We start from the raw sequence: 4,999 nt of genomic DNA on the forward strand, positions 1-4,999 counted from the left end.
AAATAAATAAATATTAATAAGAAAATATTAAATAAATAAATATTAATAAGTAAATGAAGGGCTGTGTTCGGTACAATTATATTATCCCAAATTATGATGTTTTACTAAAACCATTTATAATTTAATAATTAAGAACATTGGAATATGAATTTTTGAAAAGCATCGCTAAAGGTAAGTTCATTAGAATAATGGATCATTATATAATATTTATTCTAATCCATAACTTCAAATCATATGAGCAAAAGAAATTGCGTCACAAAGCATTCCGATGACAAAAACTCACAAATCGAAGATTTCTCAAGATTAAATTTGGAGATTTATGCAATTAACTTTAATAGAGTTCATGATTAATCAGGAAGAATTGATTAAGAATAAAATTAATGAAAATTGAAATGACATTCCTGAATAGGTTTTTGAAGAGAAAATGCACGCAAAGGATCAAGACATAATGCTTGAAAGTTTCGGGACAAACAGTCAACAATTAGTATTTTTTTTTTCATATAATTCACCCAAGTGACGTTAAAATTAAATATGGTGATTCACATTGTCAAACATCAATACTAGAGTTAACTATATTAATATCATGCTTGGTGTCACCCTCTTTATATTCCAAGACTGCAAAATTAGTTTCACATTTTCAGACATTTGACAAACTACTATATTCACAACTAAGGTAATTCAAGTATGATTTAACACGGTGTTAACAGCACAAGAATCTGGCTCAAACCTTTATTTCAATAAGCTACTACAACTCCAAATCTCATCTCGAAAGGGAAATTTTTGACAAGAAAATCAAAGGAATGCTACCACATGGTTGATTTCGGTACAACAGAAGTCTAAGTTTTTGTTAGCTGAATCGAGTCCTGGGAATGGTTGATCCAAAAATAAATTTGGTATTTGCCCGGTAGGGTAAGTAAGCAGATACTGCATCTTACTGAGGGAGGCCAAAAGCAAAGCTCTTGCGCAATGCCACAAGACACCTAAAACCCCACGAATCCTTCACTTTTGAAATCAACCTGAGTAAAAAATATTATGGTAGAGAAGCAGCATTGGAGTACCTTGACAGCCAAAGAGCAGAGAACATTACTCTTTCATCATGTCATCCTCCACACTGAAACCACAAACCCGGTTCACAGCTCGATTCACAAATTCCATCAAATTAAACGATATCCACCCATCGACTTATAAACAATGAGGCTCAAAAAAATTTGCTTTCACACCTTAGGAGATGGACCAATGCCTATCAGATTACCGATAGATGATGGATGATGTCTAGCATAGTAAGAAAGAACGGAACAAATAAAATTCCATATCATTATTTAAAATACTAGGGGAAAAAAGCTATGGTTCAAAGAAAAAGAAAATTGCACTTAGCATAAAAAAACCTCGTTCTTCCATCGAAGGAAAATTCAAGAGAAAGGTTATTCCTCTTTATCGTCAATAAGAGGATAATCTCCCTGAACCCATCCCGCCACTGTGGATAAAATGTTTAAGAATTGTTTCAAGAACGGTTTTGAGAGATGCGAGAGAAAAAATACCAGATCAACTTGGTGCCTGGTGGTCTACTCTCCGCATTCAAATTACTTTGAAACTGTTGCATTCCTATAAGTAACCATAAGTCATTCACACTAATTCATATCCCGTTATATGAATATAAGCAATGATCAGGAACATGGATCAAACGTTGATTATTCAATAAGAAGAAATTGTAGATCGTTCAAGATGGCCACAGTTTTGGGCATGGAATAGAGTTACTTCCTCCTTTGATAATAAAAGGAAGAGAATACTTTACCACCTATGCTTGGAATGGAAATTAATGCGTGATTTTGGCACCCTTTTAAGCAAAAAACCAATAGGACAACGCAGCACGAGGCATAAAGCATTAACTTCAAAACAAAATTTCTGGCTCATTTAAAGAGCTGGAGAGGATGGGAAAAGGATGAAGCCCCCTACAATAAGGAGTCAAATAACAGAGAATTTAGAAGAATAAACAAATATCTGGTTACTTTAAAGTAGGTTTGTCAAAATAAGCAACTCCCTTCACAAAGAAATTTCCGATGTCATCCATAGGGTAGCGAATTCCACAAACAGGCTATAGACATCAAAACATTGACCATAGCGTCCGCTTAGCAGACCAAAGATTTACATGCTGAGGCCTGTCCAGCAATACAAGACTCGCATTGGGCGCTTCCAATACGCGTCTTCCAAAGGATTTCCAAACCTCGGAGAGAGAAAACATCCATACATCAGAGGAAATACCACGATTTCAAAACTAGTAACCGATTTGATATTTCAATGGACTGTAAATAAATCTCCAAAATAGAAAAACGAAAGAGAACGGGATCCTTATGTGACAAAGGCTTCTCACTGCGATGTCCACCGTACAATAACCATCGAAAATCAATCTCTGGTAGCTCGTCTTCGAGACAGACAAACCTGAATCCTTACAACCTCTAAAACCACGCGCCTCCCTCTTAATCGCATCAAACGAACCCTAAAATCCAAGAAAAACTAAACAAAACGTTCTACAAATCGAATCCGGACGAATCGTAAAGGAAACACCAACACGCCATCAAACACAGCAAGAATCAGAAAAGCCGTAAAAACTCACAGCGATTTGCAATCAATTGTAATAGAGTTCCAGCCCCATGCCGTCATGGATCTCGTAATCTTTAAGAGTGATATGATCCTTGTAGATGTTGTACCACTTCTGGATCCTGATTTTCTCGGCCCTGGTTCCGGTCTGAGCGGCGACGAGCTTCTTCAAGTCGCCGATCGTATCGTCCCCGTTGCACTTCACCCGGACCTTCTTCCCGAGACGATCGTTGAGCACCACCTCGATCATCTTCACCCCTCTCTTCGCAAACCGAAAAATATGAAACCCTAAAGGGAGAGTTTTTTTTTTATCTTAAGAAATTTTGGGGAATTCAATGCTGTTTATATAGAGAAGGAAGGAAGGAGTGGCGGTTTATGTTACGTGTTGAACACGGTTTACGCGTTTGTGAGTGGGGTCCACGTCCACCACACCGTCTTTCTCTCGAACGTTCCTATTATCTACAGCTCGCCTTTTGTATCATTGGATCTGGACGTTCCTATCCTCAAGTGTGTGGATCAATGAAAAAAGATATTAAATATTTATGAATAAAAAGGTTAAAAAATTTAAAGTCAATACTATAAACAAAATTAAAATCATTTGATAATGTTTCTCTGTATTGTTTTCTATTTTTGTTTCTTATTTTTAAAAGTAATATTTTCATTTCTTATTTGAAAGAAAAAAAAAATTATTCTGTTCCATTTTTATTTTAGTTATAATGGAGTGACTTTTTTTTTTTTTTTTTTTTGATAAGAATGAGCTTTTGAAAGTTAGCTAACTTTGGTAATGGCTTCAAATCCCGCTGATGCCCTTTTTTGTTTTATTTGCATTTCTTGTATTTCTTAATTTTTTTTAATTTATATATTAATTTAATTTTGAATTTAATAAATCTATTGTGATTTTGAAGAACAACACGGGAACACATATACCAATAAAATATAATATTAAAATAAATATTGATAGAATTACAAACATGACAACGAAAGTAATTTGGATCATGAATACTAATTATATCAATTTTAGATTTTAGCATGCATGTTGATGAAATTCTAGAATTAAGGTTTAGACAAACCACCTTTGTAGAATCCTCAATTTCTCCGAATTCTCCATTAATTCTGATCAAGAACTCAATGAGCACTACAGAATCTTTCTCACTATCCTCGGGCCTTTAAATGGGTTATGTGACCCAAATATGATGAGATTTGAATGAAATTTTGAGATTTGGAGAATTTTTGGAGTCAAGAATAAGAGATAACTATTATCTCTTAATTTTCAAGTTGTATGAACCTAAAATAAATAAATAGATGAATTTCATGCAAATGCATTTAACCAAAAATCGATACCAAGACATGTTAAAATTAGTGGGATTGAAGGTGTAAGGGTTGATGGAGAAGTTTGGATAAAACCACTAACCCTTAAATTCATATTAATTTAAAAATGGGTTAGTGGAGAAAGTTTGATAAAACCACTAACCCTTAAATTTATTTCAAATTTGAAATTTCTTAAGTTTCAAATTAATATGAAATTGAATTTTAAATTTGGATTTCTAAAAATCCAAATTTTTAATTTTAATTTTAAATAAAATTAATTCAATTAATTAATTTTAAATAAAAGTAAATACATTTAAAATAATTTTAAATAAAATCAATTTTAATAATTAATTTTAAATAATTTAATTAACTCAATTAATTCATTGTCAAATATTAAATTAATAAAATACCTATCCCCAACACGAATTCCTATTAGTGTATATAATATTTAAATCACATTTAAATATTTACATCTCTTCAATTAGTTTAATTCGATTAATTAAGCATTTAATCATATCGTATATAATATTTTATTCTCTAATTCGAATTTGAACGTTTCAACTTTTCTCAACATACTATTCTAAGGTTTAGTCTGATACGAGCTAGCAGGGGACCTAATGGACCTACAGATCATGAGCTCCAACGATCCGAGATTAATTGGCTAAACTCTTTTAACCAAATTAACCAATATTCGTTAACTATCGAAACACTCTACTAAAGCCCAATAGCTGCACTCTAGATATATTTCTATCCACTTTATTTAACCATGATTAGTAAATCAATCTTGCACCAATTGTTCGTATTTAAAGCTAGGTCAAAATTACCGTTTTACCCCTGTAATACATCTTGCTTCTTAAATCTCCACTGAACCACTAATGAATAATTGGTTTACGGTCCTACCAATGAACTGAGCCCCTCTCAGTCGTAAAGAGGGGAGACTCCCTTGTTCAATACTAGGAATCGGTACTTAAGGAAACAACCTATCTGTTAACCCTGAGATCGGGTAGGAATGAATTTCATCTTGCAAGACTATGTTCCCAACTATCTACCCAGTTTTACCCCTAAAATAGGAGGTTTATTGAGTGGCGATGTTAAG

General features: G+C 33.3%; 1 pseudogene across 6 annotated transcripts; it reads right to left on the reverse strand.

Moving 5' to 3' along the window:
• Positions 1 to 700: 700 nt before the first annotated feature.
• On the reverse strand, positions 701 to 2,918 carry LOC120082555 (ubiquitin-like protein 5 pseudogene; annotated as a pseudogene). Of its 6 annotated transcripts, XR_005483220.2 has the most exons (4): positions 2,612 to 2,918; positions 1,221 to 1,272; positions 1,059 to 1,111; positions 701 to 980 (listed from the first exon to the last, which is right to left on the reverse strand). The product of XR_005483220.2 is annotated as a ubiquitin-like protein 5 pseudogene, transcript variant X5 (transcript). The 6 variants fall into 6 exon arrangements; XR_005483221.2 differs by lacking the exon at positions 1,221 to 1,272; XR_005483219.2 differs by having other exon boundaries at positions 701 to 1,111.
• Positions 2,919 to 4,999: the final 2,081 nt, after the last annotated feature.

The sequence above is a fragment of the Benincasa hispida genome, chromosome 8 (assembly GCF_027475165.1).
Source record: "Benincasa hispida cultivar pf3 chromosome 8, pf3_genome.v1.1, whole genome shotgun sequence".
Classification (NCBI taxonomy): Eukaryota; Viridiplantae; Streptophyta; class Magnoliopsida; order Cucurbitales; family Cucurbitaceae; genus Benincasa; species Benincasa hispida.